Source organism: Natator depressus, chromosome 5, assembly GCF_965152275.1.
Source record: "Natator depressus isolate rNatDep1 chromosome 5, rNatDep2.hap1, whole genome shotgun sequence".
In the NCBI taxonomy this organism is placed as follows: Eukaryota; Metazoa; Chordata; order Testudines; family Cheloniidae; genus Natator; species Natator depressus.
Window position 1 is genome coordinate 124,761,630 of NC_134238.1, and position 20,399 is coordinate 124,782,028.

General features: G+C 47.0%; 1 long non-coding RNA gene across 1 annotated transcript; it reads right to left on the reverse strand.

Moving 5' to 3' along the window:
- Nucleotides 1–622: 622 nt before the first annotated feature.
- Nucleotides 623–18,553, reverse strand: LOC141987106 (uncharacterized). The gene is made up of 7 exons (XR_012639441.1): nt 18,519–18,553; nt 16,607–16,833; nt 8,437–8,627; nt 6,965–7,126; nt 6,437–6,515; nt 3,523–3,716; nt 623–1,729 (listed from the first exon to the last, which is right to left on the reverse strand). It is a non-coding gene; the product is annotated as an uncharacterized LOC141987106 (long non-coding RNA).
- Between the last annotated feature and the right edge of the window lie 1,846 nt (nt 18,554–20,399).

A 20,399-nucleotide genomic window follows, 5' to 3' on the forward strand; every position in this document is an offset into this window, starting at 1 on the left:
CACAGCGCATTATGCCATCGCTCAGCAGGCCAGAGACGACACTGGGTTCGGCAGAGCTGTGTTACAATCTACGTGTCTGTGAACTCCTTCCCGCCTCCAGCGGTACTGCCTGGGAGTCACCTAATATAGAATGGACATGAGCAAGCACTTGAAGGAGACAGTGACCTTTTCAGTAACAGGTGTTCTTTGAGGTGTGCTGCTCATGTCCATTCCACAACCCACCCTCCTTCCCCACTGTCAGAGTTCCCGGCAAGAAGGAACTGAGGGTGGGGGGGGAGCCGGCGGCACCCCTTATACCGTGCCATGCAGGCGCCACTCCGGCAGGCACCAGAGCCGGTCCCCTATGGATACTGCTAAGGGAAAAACTTCCGTCACCAGTGCATGTGGCGAGCGCACACACCTACTATGGAATGGACATGAGCAACACATCTCGAAGAACACCAGTTATGGAAAAGGTAACTGTCTTTTTTTTTCTAGTCCTTTAATCGTTCTCAGGACTCTTCTCTGAACACTTTCCAGTTTATCAACATCCTTGAATTGTTGACACCAGAACTGGAGGCAGTATTTCAGTGCCAAATACAGAGGTACAATAACCTCTCTACTTCTATGCAAAATTCCCCTGTTTATGCATTCAAGGATCACATTAACCCTTTTGGTCACAGCGTCTCCCTGGGAGCTCATGTTCAGCTGACTATTTACCATGACCCCCAAATCTTGTTCAGAGTCACTGCTTCCCAGGACAAAGTCCCCCATTGTGTAAGTATGGCCTGCATTCTTTGTCCCTAGGTGTATATGTAAAACTGACAGACCCCAGTAGTCAGTGGGCGGGATCGAACCTGGGATCTCTGGAGCTTAGTGCATGAGCCTCTACTGCATGAACTAAAAGCCACCTGGCTCTTAGCTAAGGCCGTAGAGCAGACTCATTAATCTCTCTAAGTGGTCTTGATGCCCCTAGGTGGGACAGAGCACCACACCCAGGAGGTGTGTGGGTTACGTATACATTTAACCGTATTAAAATGGATATCGTTTGCTTGCTTCCAGTTTACCAAGCGATCCAGATTGTTCTGAATCAGTGACCTGTCCTCTTCCCTATTACCGCTCTCCCATTTTTTGCATCATTTGCAAACTTTATCAGTGAGGATTTTAAGCTTTTCATTGATAAAAATGTTCAATAATATAGGGCAAAGAACAGATCCTTGTGGAACCCCATCAGAAACACTCCCGTTTGATTCCCCATTTACAGTTACATTTTGAGATCTGTCACTTAGCCAGCTTTTAATTCATTTAAGGTGTGCCATGTGAATATTATTTTAGTTTTTGATTCAAAATGTCATGGTACCAGGTCAAATGCCCTACAGAAATCTACATATGTTACATCAACCAAACTTGTAATCTCATTAAAAAAAAATAGCAAGTAAGTTTGACAGCATCTGTTTTCCATAAACCCATGCTGATTGGCATTACTTTTTATTAAGAGTCCCGACCCATATCAGACACTCCATTCTTCTTCGAGTGATGGGCCCATGTGTAGTCAATACATGGGTGTACATGTATCTGAGTCCAGAAATTCTTCAAAGCAGTGTCCACTGACATGCACATGCGCAGAAGCTTCCCTCGTACTTCCGACCGAGGGCATAAGCAGCCGTGCAGGTTCACACCTCTCCAGTTCCTTCTTACCTCAGCATGACCTGAGACAGAATTTTGTGTCCTCCTTCATTCTGTGCATAGCCTGTAAAGTAAACTCTTTGTAACTAGTTTTGATATCTTCGCTTAGTAGTTATAATTAGTATAGGATAGTCCGTTTTCCCCTCCCCCAACCCGTCCCCATGCTGCCTTTGGGGAAAATCCTCCCTGATCCCAGGAATCTGTCTCCTGCCCTTGCTCCTTCTCCATCAGCGATGAGCATCGACAGTCCCTGTATTGCCCGGGTGAGGCACATATCTCTGTGAAGTGCAGGATCTGTTGATCCTTCCCACCCACAGCTTGAGAGGACCGAGGGCTCTGACTAAAAAGGTTCCTGATGGAGGATGCTATGAGACCGCACTCTGACCGGGCCTGGGAGACTCCCCTGTACGTTGGCCTCAACTAACCAGCAGTGCCCTCAAACAGGAGTCTTGGAGTGGAGCCTTTGCCACCGAAGGCAAGGACTCCCCCTACAAGGCTCCCCAAGAGAATAAGGGGCACTCTCACGGGCATAAGGACAGATCCCCGCAGAGGATTGTTCATAATAAATGCGTTTCCTCCTGGGGCCAGTACCAGTTGGGTGAGATGTTGCATATTGAACCCACAGAACCAGCTCCGCCAAAGACCCCCAGGCTGGGGGGGCAAGGTACGCAAAAAGGGATCTGCCACATCTGACAGTGACTGCAAGATCAAAGCAGACATACGCTCGCCAGCCCCATCGACTAGTGCGGGTCTGGAAGCATCGTCAGTACTGCCTCTTCTATCCAAAGACCAACTGGCTGTGACAGACAAGCCCAGTCCTTCAGGTGGTTTCTGCTGGAATTCCCCAGACTCTGGACTGTGTGGAGACCTTTGTAGCACCAGAGGATATATTCCTCCCCTACTTGCTGTCTCCGCTCCTTTTGGGCCATGTCCCCCTAAGGGACATCCTTACCCCAGAGGAGGAATCATTACCAATGTCCCAGGAGCAGTTCCCTCTCCACCCATTGGGCAGGAGCGTCCAAGTGCCAATGATATCGCTACTGACAGAACTGTCCTCTGAATCGGCGGAGGTAGCTGCAGCAGTATCTCCGCAAAGGCACAGGTGCCCCAACAGCCAAGGGGCTCTGCTTACCATCCTTCTGTCTGTGAACCCCTCACCCTCCAGGACAGCTGGTACCAGTTCCCTTGGGGGCCACCATGACTGATGGATCCCTGCTTCTGGCCTCATTGGGGCCCTTGGGACCCCTAAGGCAGGTGCCTGGACCCTTTGCAGGAGTTTTACCATTCCTCCCCCTCTTGTCAGCCAGTTCCATTAGAGTATGAGGAGGAAGAGCTGGAACCTGTTCTGATGGGGGCCTCATCATCATCATCTCCAGATGATGCTGTCACTCCATTGCCTTCTCCACTGGATGACCACCATCAGCATCAGGAGCTGTGGCAAAAGGTTGCTAACGATCTACAGATCCCATTAGAAGAGGTTCACGGCCCTCAGCCCTGTCCCTTAGACACTTAAGGGGACCAAGTGGCCCTTCCAAATAATGAGGCTATATTAGAACCAACCAGAGCGGTTTGGCACACACCAGCATCTTGTGCCCCTACACCAAAAAGAATCAAAAGACATCATTTTGTTCCTGCCAAAGAAGCTAGCTTATTTTTCCCCCCCTCATCCTGTCCCTAACTCGTTGCTGGTACAGGTGGCTATGGAAAGAACTTGGTCGCACTACCAGAAATCCATCCTGGCAGATAAGGGCACAGAGATTGGACTTCCTGGGAAGGAAGGTGCTCTCCTCCATAGGTCTCCAATTTCGTATAGCTAATTACCAAGCTTAATTAGCAAAATAAGATTTCAATACCTACATCAGGCTTGCAGACTTTAGGGACAAACTTCCCATGGAAGACGGAGCCCAGTTCCAGTCCTTTCTGGATGAGGGGAAGCTAGTAGCCAAAGGTGGCTCTCCAGACTGCAGTAGATGCTGCAGGTACAGCAACCAGAAGTTTGGCCACAGGATGGGTCATGTGAAGGGACTCATGGCTCCAGGTGGTTGGGTTTCCTAGAGAAGTTCAAAATACCATCCAAGAATTCCCCTATGATCCCTGGGGATTTACATTCCAGCCCCCAAGAGGAAACACCAGAGCCAGCCCCTTAGACTATGCCCACCCCCTTCTCATGCTCCATATTACCAACGTCCACCTGAGCCTCTGCGTAAACAGAGGCTTCAGAGGTCCCATTTCTCAGCTCCCTCTGCTGTCAGAGCCTCCACTTACTCCCAACCGCAGGACAAAGGCCATTTTTTGACATGCAGATCGAGACCCGTGTACCACCACCAATGCCACCTACTTCCTCTCTTGTCATCTTTGGAGGCCAGCTTACTTTCTTCTCCCACAGCGGCAACAAGATCTCTGCAGACAGTTGGGTCCTGGAGATTATCCATCAGGGATACTCCATGGAGTGTCTGGCATTCCTGCCTCACAAACCACCTTCCCAATCCCCCTTTGGGGGACCACTCTCACCAACTGATTCTTTAACAAGAGGTGAAATCCCTTTTATGCCAGGAGGCAACAGAACGTGTCCCACCTCAGCATCCAGGGAGAGGGTTCTAGTCTCCATATTTCTTAATACCCCAAAAGATGGAAAGTTGAGACCCATCCTGGACCTTTGGCAACTCAACGTCTTTATTTGAAAGCTGACGTTCAGGATGATTACGCTGGTATCTATCATCTCCTCCCCTCAGAGGGAATGTGGTTTGCAGCTTTCGACATGAAGGATGCATATTTTCATGTAGATATTCACCCATCTCCCAGGAAGTTCCTGCGCTTCATGGTTGGCCAAGAGCACTGTCAGTTTCGTACCCTCCCCTGTGGGCTCACTACAGCACCCCCAGGATATTCACGAAAGTTTTTGCCATGGTAGCAGCCCAGATGCGATGCCAGGTCTATATTGTGTTTCCATACGTGGACGACTGGCATCTGGTAGGCCAATATTATCAGAAGTCGGGTCAGCAACATGATCTCTTTGGCGTCTTCTTGCTACCTCAGGTGTTTGCATAAATGAAGAAAAGTCCATTTGGTCATCCACAAGGACGATAATTTTTATAGGAGCGCAGCTGGACTCTGTTTCTGTGAAAGCATTTCTCCTCTCAGACAGGTTTTATCCAATGAGCAACCTGTCCTCTTGCATCACATGCAGACCACTAGCCACAATGCGCTGGTGTCTTTCTCTGTTAAGCCACATGGCTGCATGCACCTACGTGACACTGTCAGACTCCATTTGAGGTGCCTGCAAGCTTGGCTCAACTCAACCTACCGACCAAGCAGGGATTGCATTGACTCCAACGTTGCTGTCCCACCAGAGTCCTCACCTCCCTCACTTGGTGATCCAACCCAGACAAGGTCATGGTGAGGACTCCCTTCAGCCCTCCCATATCAAAGGCCACCATCCTGACACCTCCCTTACAGCGTGGGGCACTCACATGGACCCCCATGCTTCAGGGTCTGGACCCCAGCAGAGGGCAGCCTACATGTAAGCTTACTGGAACTGAGGGCAGTCCACCTTGCATATGAGGCTTTTCTTCCCCCCATAGGCCCACTCCATGTACAGATAACGTCAATGTTGCCACAGTGGTCTACATAAACAGGCAAGAGCAAGATCTCTTCCACTCTGACTGGAAGCAATCAGGCTTTGGAACTGGTGAAACCACATTACAATGCAGGTTGCATACCTCCCAGGTGTCCACAACTCTCTGGCAGACAAGTTGAGCAGGAGCTTATCTGCAGACCATGAATGGAAGATCCAAGAGACATTTCTAACATTCGCACAATGGGGAACTCCACTATGGCACCTCTCGGCATCCCAGATGAACAAAAAGCTTCCCATGTATTGCTCTGGGGGAGCTATAGACCGTGATTCCCTGGGTAATGCTCTCCTGCTGCCCTGGACGGATGGTCTCAAATACACCTTTCCACCAATCCCCCTACTACTACAGGTTGTACGGAAGATCCATCGTGACAGAGCCACCGTCATCCTCCTAGCACCCTACTGGCCCAGACAGTTCTGGTTCACAGAAATCCTAAAAATGTCCACAGGCCCCACTATCGGGATCCGCCCATTTCCGGATCTCCTAACTCGGGATGGGGAGAAGATGAAGCACACCAACCCAGGCTCACTCTGCCTCATGTGTGGATGGATGTTGGAATAGAACTCTCGTGCTCCGCCCCGTTGGGGAAATCCTTAACCAAAGCAGAAAGGATTCTACTAGAGCCTGCTACCTGGGCAAATACCAGCACTTTTTCACCCTGGGTATGTCGCAACCAACATTCACTAGAAGCCCTGGGTATTCCAGTTACCCTAGACTATCTCCTCTCCTTAAAAACGTCAGTTGGCTGTCAGTACACCTAGCAGTGATTAGTGCCTTCCTCCCTCCAATAGAGGGATGTTCTGTCTTTGCACACTTGGTTACTGTGCTATTTATGAAGGGCTTGATCAGGACTTTCCCAGTGATCATCAAACCTATGCCTCATGGGACCTCAACCTTGTCCTGTCAAGACTCTCAGGTCCACCCTTGGAACTGACGGCAATATGTGCCATGACCCACCTGTCCATGAAGGTGGCATTCTTAGTGGCCATCACTTCAGCCAGAAGGGTCATTGAGACAGCAGCCATGATGGCAGACCCTCCTTATCCAATATTCCATAAGGTTTCCCCTTATATCACACCCCAGATTCCTCCTCAAGATTGTGTCCGAGTTCCACATCAATCAATCAGTACACTTACCTGTATTCTTCCCAAAACCCCATGCTTCTTCCAAAGACTGGACACCTTGCTCCCTTGACATCAGGCATGCTCTGGTGTTCTACATGCAAAGAACCAAACCCATTAGGAAATCTCCAAGACCATTTGTTGCCATAGCAGAAAGATCATCTGGGCAAGTCATATCCTCACAGAGGATTTCTAAGTGGGTTTCAAGATGTCTTAGAATGCTACAAAATAGCAAAACTTATCCCTTTTGGGGGTATCACAGTGCACTCCACAGGAGCACAAGCTGCCCCCACAGCATCCTTATCAGACGTTCCACTACAGATTTGCAAAGCAGCAACTTGGAGTTCTGTCTAGGTGTTCACCACTCACTACACTCTAACTCAAGCTGCAACTGTGGATGCAACCAGAGGGATGGCAGTACTACAGGCATCTCTGCTACCACCTTCCTTGCACCCTTCTCCACTTTGAACACTGCTTGCCAGTGACCCACCTATGGAATACCTATAGGGACCAGCACTCGAAGAAGAAATGGAGATTACTTACTGTAACTGGAGGGTCTTTGAGATGTGTGGTCCATATCTTCATTCTACTACCCGCCCTCCTTCCCTCTGCTTCGAATTTGGTTGCATTGTGGTAACATTAACAGTCCAGGAAGTTCCTCAGCCAGTTCTTTTAAAACTCTTGGATGAAAGTTATCTGGACCTGCTGATTTTAAAATGTCTAATTTTAGTACCTGCTGTTTAACACCTTCCTGAGACAATAGTGGAATGGAAAGAGTGTTATATGACATGACTACATAATCTTTTTTCCCAAATATAGAACAGAAATATTTACTTCTGCCTTTTCTGCATTATTGATAATGGTATTGGTCCATGGTAGAATTGTTAAAATTATTTTTTCCCCAATATACTTTAAAAACTCCTTATTGTCCATAGCTCTGCTGGTCATAGATTTCTCTTTGTGTCCTTTTGCTTCCCTGATCAAGTTTTTACAATTCCAAGCTTCTGATTTATATTCATTACTATTAACTTCCCCTTTCTTCCATTTGTTATTTTTTTTTTATTTTTCATAATTTCCTTCACTTCCCTTCTTAACCAGTACAGCTTTCAATTGTGGCTTTTTGGGTATCTAGTAAAATGTTCTTAAACAATTCCCAAGTATCATTCACATTTTTCTGATTAAATTCTTCCTCCCAGCTGATTTGGCTCATAATTGCTTTCAGTTTTGTGAAAGTGGCCGTTTTAAAGCACCAAGTATTTACATCATTGGTCTGGACTTTATACTGTATGCACATTATAAACATGATCAAGCCATGATCACTTGCACCTAAGGTACCATTCGTTTTGAGTTCTGTGATCAGTTCCTCTTTATCTGTGAAGATGGGTCTAACAGAATTCCCCAGTGTTGGATGCAACACTCTTTGAGTTAGGAAGTTGTCCATAACATTTAGAAATTCTGAGACTGTCTTAGTATTAACACAACATGCCGGGGGAACTCTGAGAGCAATTCTCTCTTCCTTCCTTCCAATTCTCCCCACAGCTCCTCCAGGGCTGGCATGACTCCACATAGGCCTGAACACTGGGATGGACAATGGTGCCACAAGCTAATATTCACATGTCGGATGCTTTTAATTTGCATTCATCTGCATATGTGGTTGCTGCTTACGTTGCATTGCGCTGCACTGGGTGCAAAGTTAATCAGTGTTTACTTCCAACCTGTAACTGTTGTAATAGTAAAAAGAACAGGAGTACTTGTGGCACCTTAGAGACTAACCAATTTATTTGAGCATGAGCTTTCGTGAGCTACAGCTCACTTCATCGGATGCATTCAGTGGAAAAAAAATTTTTTTCCACTGAATGCATCCAGTGAAGTGAGCTGTAGCTCACGAAAGCTTATGCTCAAATAAATTGGTTAGTCTCTAAGGTGCCACAAGTACTCCTGTTCTTTTTGCGAATACAGACTAACACAGCTGCTACTCTGAAACCTGTTGTAATAGTGTCGTTTGTTTATCTTACCAGTCTTGGAAGGAGGAACTCAACATGCCATCTGGTAAGCCAGGTTGATAACGATTAAAGGCATATTCCCAGTTACTGTCTTTTCTGTCCTGGAGTAAGAACCAGAGGCCATGTTTCCAGTGAAAACCTCAGGATGTCCCATAATAGGCTCTGTGGTGTGGCATCCGCTGCTTTCTATCATAGTGTTGTGTCTATGGGAGCAAGAGGAAGATAAGTGTAACATACACCACTCTCCCATACACTATACTTAGCCTGGCACTATAACACAATGCTGGGTACCCTGACACCACCATGCTTGTACATCAGCTTTTCCTTTCAAAACTAATTAATCCATTAAACTTTTTTAAATTAAAGGGGTCATAGTACAGGGATGTTCTGAAGTAGGTGAAGTAGTTTGGGGAATACACTGCCTTTTACAGCGACCCTGACCAACCTTAGCAAAGGGATCTGATTCCCCAGAAATGTCCCTGTTTCTGGTATTTTGGCTTCCTTTCCTAAATTGTTTTTGTATGAATCTCCCTGGGTATTCCTCTGATTTTTTCAGAACAAATTAATGCACTAATTGGGACAAGAAATTCTCCTGTTAAAGTATCAGCATTAAAGTTGCCATACAAATATGGTGGCATTGGGATGCCCATAACTAGGGACGTGGATTTTTATTATTTATTTTCCCTGTTATGGTAGCAAGCCCAACTCAGATCAGGGCCCCATGGCGCAAGAGGTTTACTATGTACAAACATGTAGTAAGGGGCAGTCCCTGCCCCAAAGGACTCTCATCTCAGTAGACGAGGTGGGAGAGGGGAGTACTGTTCTCCCTGCTTTATAGAGAGAACACTGAGGCACGGAGAAACGAAGTGACTGGCCCAAGGTCACGCACAATGTCGGTGCCAGAGCTAGCAATTGAACCCAGCTCTGGAGTTCCCAGGCTGATACCGCACCCATAAGTCTATGGGGTGTTCCCAGGCAGGAAAAGCAGCTGAGGCACTATATAACTTTCATAGACACAATACTGAGCACTGGCAAAGGGATGCCATGCCACAGCTCTAGCCAGGGATCAGACTCTGAGTGGGAACTGGGTGTGCAGAAGTCAGATGGGCTATGGATGATTGGTGGGGGTGGAAGGGAAGAGTTGGATGGAGTGCTGCTTAGAGGGGGAGGAGTGGGGAGAGGGAGAGGCTGGAAGTAGGGGAGAAGCAGCTCAGACTCCCCCTGCCCCATCCCTTTTGAGACAGCATGGGGCAAGGTGTGAGAGATGAGGGAACAGCCTCAGGGAGAAGGAAGCCTGGTTTCTGAGAGCTGGAGAGGTCACTGATAGCAGTGATCTTAGCGATAAAGCAGGGCAAGGTGGGCCTGGGTATAAGGCCAGAGGGACAAGGTGGGGAGGGTAAGGATGGAATTGTGGGCACCATGGTGGCGGGGTGAGGGGGAGCAGGAGATGGCTGGAAGATCGCTCAGAGGGAAGTTGGCTGGGAAAGAGAACTCCGTGGCAAACCGGAAAGGCCGCATATGCCTGATAGCAACCAAATCAATACAGCAGTACATGGTTTGTGAATGGGTCGATAGGGTGAGGAGAGGACAGGTGGCTGGGTTAATGATTGAGCAGGGTAGTGCTGGGCTGGTGGAAAGTGTGCCAACAATCACCGCTGGGGTAGTGAGCTGGTGATGTTGGCAGGGGGCAGGTCCCAGGCTGCGGAGGGGCTAAGTGGCTATGGATGAGGTGGGGCAGCTGCCCTGCTCCCAACCTTGAACGTTATGCTGAGTAAACAAGTCATATCTTGGTCCTGTTTATTCTCGGCGGGGGGGAGTGTTTGGTGTTTGGCCAGGACACAGGGCCAGTGTTTACAGAGAGGTTTCTGGCCTGGCAATGCAGAGATGCAGCCCTCTCCCTCTTGACTAACCTGAGCAGGGGGCAGTTGCAATGCCACTCCTCAGCTGCTCAAGTGGAGGGAGGAGGATGGGGGCTTGCGTGTTTGTTCCAGCACGCTGTAATAAGTGTCAATGGCTCCAAGGTGCTTCCCTCCCCAACAGCTGAATTCAAACAGGGCTCACCACAGAGCCAGGACTGAAACTATTCCTTAGGAGAGGAGAACGGACTCCCAAGGGTTGGGCCCCGGAAGGCCCATGGCTGTCCCTCCTGTGGCAGCACTGGGCTGGTCAGAGACTGATGCACAAATGAGAGCCCTTCCCCTTTAGCTGATGTTGGGTGTGGAACTAGCAACAGGAGCCATCTTGGGAAGCTCTCAGAGTCTGGCCTGAGTTTGGAGCCTCTGACTGGGGAGAGGGGGAGCTCTGTGCAGGGACAGGCCTGAGGGGCCAAGAGCTCTAGCTGGGAAGGACTCTGCCTCTGAGTGCTTGTCCCAGAGACGCACAGGTGCCAGGCGGATTGAGGTACCCACTGGGCCTTATTGCCCCGGCTCTTTGTGTCAGCGTGTGGGCCTGACTCATGGCTGGTTCTGTTTGTTGTTGCATGACTGAATTCCCAGGATCCCCCAGAGGCTGGGAAAGAAGGTCCCCGGGTATGAGCGCCATGCCTGTGGGGACCTAGAAAGAGCTAGGCGCTACCTGCAGCACTCCTGCCAGGGCTTGTGGGGCCATGGTCACAGCAAACCAATTGCCATGCCCTGCTGCTTACACGGGCTCTGAGCCTGGGGCTGTCTGAGGGCAAAGGAGGGCTCAGTGACAGATGCTATGGTGAGATGATCACAGAGACTCTTACAAATCCTGGGTAAATTCCCAGGATGGCTCTTACCCTTGCCCTCTAACTCTTTCCTGCCACTCCCTGTTTGTACAGCAAGGAGGACAATGGGACACTGATCTCAGCCTCTTGGTGCTAAAGGAATACCAATACTCTGTCCCACTTTAATACTTCCTAGATCTGGGATATTGAGCATCTTCATAATCTCAAAAATCCTGAAATAAACTGGTTTGCAAGAATAATCCCTTTTGAGGCTGTCAGTTTTTGAAGAAGCTGTGATGATGCTGTCTAGCACACTGTATGTGTCCAAACAGGGCTCTGAAAATAGTCTGGCATTTCCGTGTGAAAGATTATCACTTTGCAGTTGTGTGCTTTGTGGATGTGTCAACAGGACTTTCACCTTCATGCTTTGGATAGCTAAATACTAGCCTTGCTTTGTCACTTGATCTTGTTGAAACTTATCCAAGTTATAAACATTTGCAGTAGGATAATTCTGTTGTTTGGTGTTGAATTATAACCCAAGCTAAAGGCCCAAACTCTTCCAGGTTTGAGTAACTTTACATGCATGAGTAGTCTTGTTGCTTTCTCAAGTTGGAAGTGGGTGAGCTTAAGACCACACTGAATGGATAATAATTTGTGGCTTGCATAATTGTTTTGGATATTTTATATTCTGTTGAGAAGCCAAACTACCTAGGTATTAAACCTTGTGGAATTATGAGCAGCAGGAATACATTCTAGAGCTGTGTAAAGCCCGTGGAAAAGTTTCCATGAAAATTCACATTACATTTTTCACCAATTCAATCAGTGTAGGTGTGACTGAAAGTACCCCTGTATTTACACCTTACATGCTATTATAATCTTTGCACAAAATATGTTTTGTTGAGGTATCATTGATAACTAATAACTCTCTAGTCAATAATATCATGGTGAAATGTATGTAGCAACATTATATGTAAGGCTATGATTGAAATCCCCCTTATTATGGTCTTAGCACATGTTCAAAACCACACAAGCTGAAGTATTCTGAAGGAAGAAATGTGTGTTTCTTTTTGGAGCATATTTTGAGGTATATAAAAAGTCTAGGATATATATATATTAACATGCTCAAAACGGTCCTCACCAAACAAGGACACTCCACCAGAAAAGCAGATCGCATCAAGAAATGGGGCACCCAAATACCCTGAGAGAGCCTGCTTCAATACAGAAATAAAACTCCCTCCGACTGCACGTCCCCAGTTATCACCTACCACCCCACACCAGAACCCATATGGGTTGTCATCAAACTACTACAACCCATATTTGATGGGGACCCCATCCTGAAAGAAATCTTTCCTAAATTCCCTCTTTTGGCCTTCAAACAACCCCCCAACCTCTCCAAACTCATCAGAAGCGGCTCCCCACAGACAAGGACACACCAACTCAAAGCAGCAGCAGACCATGCCAGAACAACACATGCAAAACCTGCAGACATCTTTCCATTGCTACAATGATCAAAAAACCCCACAACACACCTTTCAAGACCCATGGGTCCTACACATGCCTATAACGTGGTGTACCTCAGTCAGTGCACTAAATGTCCCAATAAAAACTATGTGGGTGAAACCAATCACCCCGCTCTCGAACTCACACTGGAAAATAATACGACTTCCTATCACCTGTGGATGAACACTTTTCAAAAAGTGATCACTCTATATCTGACCTATCAGTCCTCACCCTAGATGGAAATCTGCACAACACTTTAAAACGATGAGCCTGGGAGCTTAAATTCATAACTTTGCTAGACACTAAAAATTATGGACTGAATAGAGAGACTGGATTTATGGGTTATTACAACAATCTGTAACGCACTAACCACCTCCACCCCCGTCCCCCCTTCCTTTCCTCCCTATGATTGGAGCAGTCACTTTGAATGGTCCTTTGAAACATGTGTAAACTACTTTAAGCTAAACAATCTTTTTCACCTTGTGTTTAGCTGTGACACTGTGAGTACCTTTCCCAGACCTGGAGAAAAGCTCAGTGTAAGCTTGAAAGCTTACCCCTCTCACCAGAAGAAGCTGGTCCAATAAAAGATATTACCTCGCCCGCCTTGTCTAAGATCCTGGGATTGACACAGCTACAACAACACTGCATATAAGAGCAGAAATGTCAAACAGTGGGAAGCTGGAGAGGATTTGACTCCTCGTTCTTCTCTCTGCTCCGCACGTTCTCTGCCCAGCACTTGGTGGCTCTGGGCAGCAGCCAGTGGCCCCTTTTCCTCCTTGAGAAAGTGGGCTGTTCAGTTTCTTTAAGTCTAGAACACTGGATACAGTTCCATTAACCCGTGTGTCCAATGAGAATCTGTATCTTTGTCCTTCACTTCTCTCTCCCAACAGTTCTTAAGGCACAGAGCAAAGCCCTCCACTCTCCACATCATGTCACACACATCAAGGAATTCTAGTTATCTTGGTTGCAGCACTTAATTTGGAAGGGATATATCTCGACCTAGTCCTTGGTGAGTGTGAGAATTCTGGAGAGCAGCTGTGATTTTTCTAGTCAGCCAGAGCATCTATCAAGGTCTTTCCAGGAAAAGGTCTTTTGCCAGGAAAGCTGCTTTCATTTAGGGAACTGATCTGAGCTATACCAGCAAAAGCATTTTTTTGTTGTATAAGCTGTGTCTACACTAGGAGAGTTTGCCGATCTAGTTATACAGTATAGCTGCACTGGCAAACCTTTTCTAGTGTAGACCTTGGTTTGGGGATAATTACAACACCTGATAAGGCATTTTACCTTTAAGCTACTCTGAACCTTACATCGATCTTAACATAGTTTTTTCTTTCAGAATTATTTACTGAGCCCTCAGTCAGACCGCATGCTGTAAAAATTATACAGGAAAAGACAGACCCATGCTCCAAGGATCTTACAATCCAGTCTGGACAGAACTCCTTTCAGACACACAGTGCCCCATTTGATCAGGTGACATTCAGAACTCTGTGTAGTGAGCTTATTTTTTTAATCATATACTTTTGGAGGGCATGGCCTGGATATTCTGTTCATGTCCCTAGTGTGCGCTTAACTCTTTTGTGTGTTGAGCTGGTATTTGTGTGGAGTCTGACATTTTAACAAGTGGATTATTTTAATAAGACACTGAATATAATGTGAGGAATGTGAAAAAACTCTGAACTGCACACTTCTGCTTAAGTGTATTTTTAAACCACCCTGTTTGCATTTTACAATAATCATCCCCAAACCCTTTCTTGAGAGAGAGAAACTTGCTCTATTTCACGAACCAATGGCCATATAATTTAGAAACGTGCTTAAAAATTCAACTGTACAGAAATAATTACAATGCCGCATTGAAAATGCCACATCCTGTAGAAAGTGTTTACTTGTAACTTTTTAAAAAAATAGCAAGGAGTGTATAAACTAATGTTTCTTATGCCCCCCAAAAACTTTCCACTTTTTTAATTAAGAAAAATAGAAGTAATTAACTCAGAAAAATAATTCTTGCCTTCATTTATTTTCCTAATGAAAATGTTTCGGGCGCGGGGGGGAGTACAAACGAAAAGTAATCAGTGTAAGTTAAAATTGGACCTTCAAAGTTTTTTTTTATGTTTGAAGAAAATAAAAATTTAACATGAAAATTAAGCTTTTGCAGCACTACTGAAGGCGCTTTAAAGGCCTTCTAATCTTTTGTAAAATTAAATTACTTAAAATACACAGACTCACAAAAGAGATCCCAACGGGTTAGCCTGACCCAGAATGAAACTGCAGTAATTAAAATAAACATTCTGTTCCTCACCCCGCCACTTCCCAGCACTTCCAAAGTGGTTAACCTTGAAAAATCAACTAATTCTCCAAAAAGAGTCAGGATTTTGCTTGAGTGAAGTTTCAGTCTTTGAGTTCACACTGGTCTCACACAAGGGTATGAACCCTGGTGAAAAATACCATTGACACAAACTAGGGCTGCAAACCAACTCATCAATCCTGCACACACTTACGCATCTACTTGATTTTGCTAATGTGATTAGCCCCAGTAACTACTCAGGTCAGTAAAGTTAGGCATGTGCATAAAGGTTTGTAGGAGCAGGCTTCAGGTTGCTCACCATTAAAAGCAGGGAGGAGGTTAGTTTTAAATAGAATTGATTGGAAAACTTCCATTGAAACATTTTTCTATTGGAAATTGCCGTTTCAAGAAAACTACATAATTGTATCAATTTTGCCACAACTTGCTTTTGAAAACAATTGGGGGGGGGGTGTTAAAATGTCAATGTCCCATTTCAACATTTTTGGAATGAAAAGTTTTGGTTTTTTGTTCTGAAACAACTTTATGCTTAGAAACATATTTGATATTTAAAAGGGTTGAAATAGAAACAAAACATTTCAACTGACCCAAAATGAATTTTTTTTTCAGCATTTGATTTTGTGAAAAATTGTGGCTTTCTGTCCTGATTTTAGGATAAAATATTTAAAAATCTCAAATTTTTTAGTGGGACGGAAAATCCATTTTCTTACTAGTTCTACTTTGAAATCATTAAACGAATGCTGCGTTGCTTGCTATGATTTCGAAGGACCACCCTATTGTTCTCTAAACAATTGAAAACAAAACAGGGAGGAAAGCTGATAGCCTTGGAGTTAAAGCACTGAGCTGCGACTTAAGAAACTTTGGGTTCCATTCCTGGCTCAGCCACTCACTCCTTGTCTGGCGGCAACCACTCACATGTAAATGCTTAAGTACCTTCCTGAATCAGGGTCTTAATCTCTCTGACTCCATTCCCCATCTGTAGAATGTATCAAGATACTTCCCTACATCACAGAATGCTGTAATGCAAGGCATTCAGATACTGCTGTTACATAAAACCTCTTTTATTTATATTTTTAAATATTAAAATATATTCTCAGTGCTTAGAAATCCTTAAAATTCTTGGAACATTTATTAATGCAAGATCAACTCACTGATCCAGCTCTTTTTGATGGCTGTTGACCTAGAGCAGAGGGTCTCAAACTCAAATGACCATGAGGGCCACATGAGGACTAGTGTATTGGCTGAGGGCTGCATCACTGACACCACCCCCCTCGTTGCTCCTGGCTCCGCCCCCACTCCACGAGGCCCCACCTCTGCCCCCAGGGGGTGCAGGGTGTGGCAGGGGCTCAGGGCAGGGAGTTGAGGTGCAGGGTACGGCAGGAGGCTCAGGGCAGGGGGTTGGGGTGCAGGAGGGATGCAAGGTGCGGGATGCGGCAGAGATCTCAGGGCAGGGAGTTGGGGTGCAGGAGGGGTGCAGGGTACGGCAGGAGGCTCAGGGCAGGGAGTTGGGGTGCAGGGTACGGCAGGAGGCTCAGGGCAGGGAGTTGGGGTGCAGCAGGGCGTCAGGGTGCAGGGTGTGGCAGGGGCTCAGGGCAGGAGGTTGGGGTGCAGGAGGGGTGTGGGATATGGCAGGGGGCTCAGGGCAGGGAGTTGGGGTGCAGGAGGGGTGTGGGCTCCGGCCCGGCCCCGCTTACCTAGAGTGGCTCCAAGGTGGCAGCGGCATGCACCGGGGCCAGGGCAGGCTTCCTGCCTGCCTTCACTGGCCCGGCCCGGCCCCGCTCCGCTCCAGGAAGCAGTCAGAACCAGGTCCCTGCAGGCGAGGGGGCAGAGGGCTCCGGGTTGCTCTTGCTTCCAGGTATCTCCCCCGAAGCTCCCATTGGGACATATGAGGGTGACAGCTTGGAGGTGCTGCTGGACCCAGCTGCATGAGTCCAGGGACATATAAGAGGTCAGCTTGGGAGTGCTGATTAACCCAGTCCTCTCAGATGCTCTCTGTTCGTGTGTGTGCATGTGTGTCTGTCTGATTCTGGGGCTGGAAGAACCCAGCCCTGGGGAACCTAGGTCCTGCAGGATAGCTCTATTGGGAGGGAACTGCAGCAGGGAGAAGTAGAGCTCTGTATGGGAACACAAGCAGTACATTGATAGAATTACAGAACCCCCTCCCCCCACAGAAGAGTAACCCTAATGAGCATACCCCAAAGTAACGGGCAAATGTGGTAACAAATTGGTGGAGAATGTGGGCAGCACATGACCCTAATCATGTGGTACTTGTTGAGTTGCTCCAGAGTGGGGAAACTGAGGCACAGACGTGTGCAAACTGTCTCTTCCTTTTTCAGACTAAGCTCCTTCAGCGAGGTCCCTCTCTCATAGAATATTTGGTAACATCCTGTAACTTTTAAGAATCGTGCTTAGAATAACTGTAGGACCATGCAAGAAGGAGTTAGAGTTGTGCCTCAAAAGTAAAAATTTTAGAGCAATACTGTGACTGCGTGAAAGGGCTTTTGGTAGGGATCATTAGTGAGATAAAGGAAGTAGAGATGGCTGAAAAAAAACACCTTGGCTGCTCGCTTGAGACAGGAGAAAACCAACAGGTTAGAGAGATGGGCAATGAACAAGGGGAAATGCCCCTGGGAAAGGGGGTGCTTTAAGGGTGAGAATCCCCTGATTAAAGCGAGTCTGAGCTTTGAACAATATTGCACAACCTTTAAGCCATGGGGTAGCGCAAAGGATGCGACTACTGCATGGGCATTATTTTATGCATGTCTGGACATGGGTGAAATGGTAAAGGGAAGGCAGGAACTGGAGCTGGAGAAAAAGCAGTTACAACAGTGTTTGAACAGACAGATGGGTGTGACTTTATAGCAGAAAAGCTTAAACTGGTGACTGTACTTAAAAATATGCAAGAGAGGGACAAGGCCAGCAGGAATGCAAAACAGTATAGGAAAGAACGAACACACAACAATTTTGTTAGAAGAAGTGAGAGTAGCAACTCACTTCCTGGCAGATGAGAATAAGGCAGCCAAGGTAGCGGCAGGCCATCAGAAGTGTGAGGCAGAGATTAGTAAATTGCATGCCAAATTTAGTGCCCATAAGGGGGTGGTAGCAGCTGTAAGGTTGAGAGAGGATTGCAATTTGGAGCCCCCTGGGAAAATAGAGAGACCCCCTGATACTGACCCCAAAAACCCATTCACCCCTGATTGGCTCCTGCAACTGTGTGTTTAACCTCCCTTGTGGAAACAGGGGCAACATTATGCATGTATGGCCAATCTTCCCATGACGGAGCTGGTCACGGATGTAGTAAGATGGTCTCCTTGTCAGGCCAAGGCTATTGCCGAGAGACTGGGGTCACTGAACTGTGACACTGCCGGCTCGCATTTGGCAAATGTACCCCTCCGCTGATGGCATGGACTTAACCCCATTGGCTCAGTTATACGCCTCTCCTTGTGACGAAGATGCTCTGGACATAGGCATAGGTTCTTGGGAGTGGACTGCCGCTGGACCCCGGGAATGGATGATAAATGCTCTCAAAATATTACTGCCTCCTGCTTCCCTCAAGAAACTATATATAATGGCAGAGAGAACCCAGGAGAGGCCCCCGAAGCTTACCTAATTCAAAAAAAGATGCTGGTAGCTCTCTCTGATTCATTACCTGACAGAAGAGAATGGGATTGTTACTTCCCATTATCAGGGACCCGAATTAGTACAGAGCACTTAGGCAGGACTAAATTCTCAGACAGAAATGGCCACGGGGGCTGTGGGTCTAGAGCACCTCACCTGGAATGAACTAGTGGCAAAAATCAAACAGGCAGGGGATTTGCTGCGAGAGACTGGTGTCTTAAAAAGACAAAAATCAGCAGAAAGACTACCTCAGAGCCAGTGCAGGCTATCACGTTTGTGAATAATGGCCCTCACTCTGCCAGTCACCCTCCCAATTCTAATCCCCCTACCTCCCACAACCCTGGGCAGCGCCGACCCAAGGAGACCCTTAGGAACATGATTTGGATGGAGCTGGTGAAGTTAGGGGAGGATATGTTAGGGGAAAATATGATAGTCAGCCCCTCAGCATCCTGATGAATGGTTTGTCTCAGGTCATGGGGAAAAGAGTTAATGCAGGGAACCCCCCCGCCCCGGCCCACTAGCCTGATACGGAGTGCATCCCCCACGCCTACTCCCTGTCAAAACCAGATCCCTGCCCCCTCTTCTCAGTGGAGGCTCTCGAGGGAGTCGGCTGATCAGTAGGGGTGCCCAGTTCCCTGCAGGCCTCCCCAGCTAATCACAAGATTTCAGTGCGACGTATGGGGCAGACCCACTGTGAGGGCTACAGTGGGGAACCCAGGGATATTAGCCCAATTGCTAGTGGACATTCTAAGTTCTCAGTGCATCTCCAGAGGGAGACCCACTGATAAACAGGTTATCAAGGAAAGAACTGGGGACACCTGGGTGACCCACACGAAGGGACATCAGAAGAAGCGCACTGGAACAACCGAGCTGATGCCTTAGCCAAAGCTACTGCTACTAGTAACCACACTAGAGACAACAGACCAGGTAGAACAAATATAGGCAGTAACTACCCAGGGAAAAACTTTAGGTAAAGGAATAGATACCTTGGACTTAAGTACCCTTCAAGATGGGGATACAGAATTCCAGTCCTTAGCCAGGACAGGGAAAGATCCCACAGGAAAATACAGGATTGAGCAGGTTGGAGATGTCTGGTGGGCAGTGGATGCAGGTGGTCAAAGGTACTGGATAGTCTCCAGCCAGGTACCGGGGGACCTGATTCAGTTTGTGCAGTTGAGCAAGGGCACAGAGGAAAACAGGAATATTTTAAATAGGGTTAAAGATACAGAGTGGTGGCCAGGCATGAAAGCGGATATAGATAGGCGGTTTGACAATTGTCTGCAGTGCACCATGGGTAATGCTGATCACCAGGTTCAAAAAAATGCATTGGGGCACCAAAGAATAGAGGGTCTCTGGTCCCAGATTCAGATAGATTACATAGGCCCTTTAATCACCACCAGTAGAGAGACTAAATACTGCCTGGTAATAGTAGAGCCCATCTCCAAATGGGTGGAAGCCATTGCTACTAAAACCAACACTGCCTCGGTCACTGCTAAGCAGCTCTTTAACATAGTTTTTTTCAAGAATGGGAATTCCCAGAATTGATTCAGATTTGGGATCCCATTTTGTGGGAGATATTATGCAAGAGCTATGTAAGGCTTTAGGCATTAAGCAACGTTTCCACATAGCTGGACATCCTGAGTCCTCTGGACAAGTTGAATGAACCAATCGCATGCTAAAGGAAGGTTTGAGAAAACAAGTAAAGAGCTCAGGGAGTGATGGGGATGAAAAGCTACCAATCATCTTAATGGTTCTAGGAGGTTCTAAGGCACTACATGGGTACACTCCCTTTGAAGGCAAATGCGCATGCCTGAAAGTTGGTGGTTAGGAGTAGAACTGCCTAGTGCCTGGGAAGGGAAGGTGGTAACA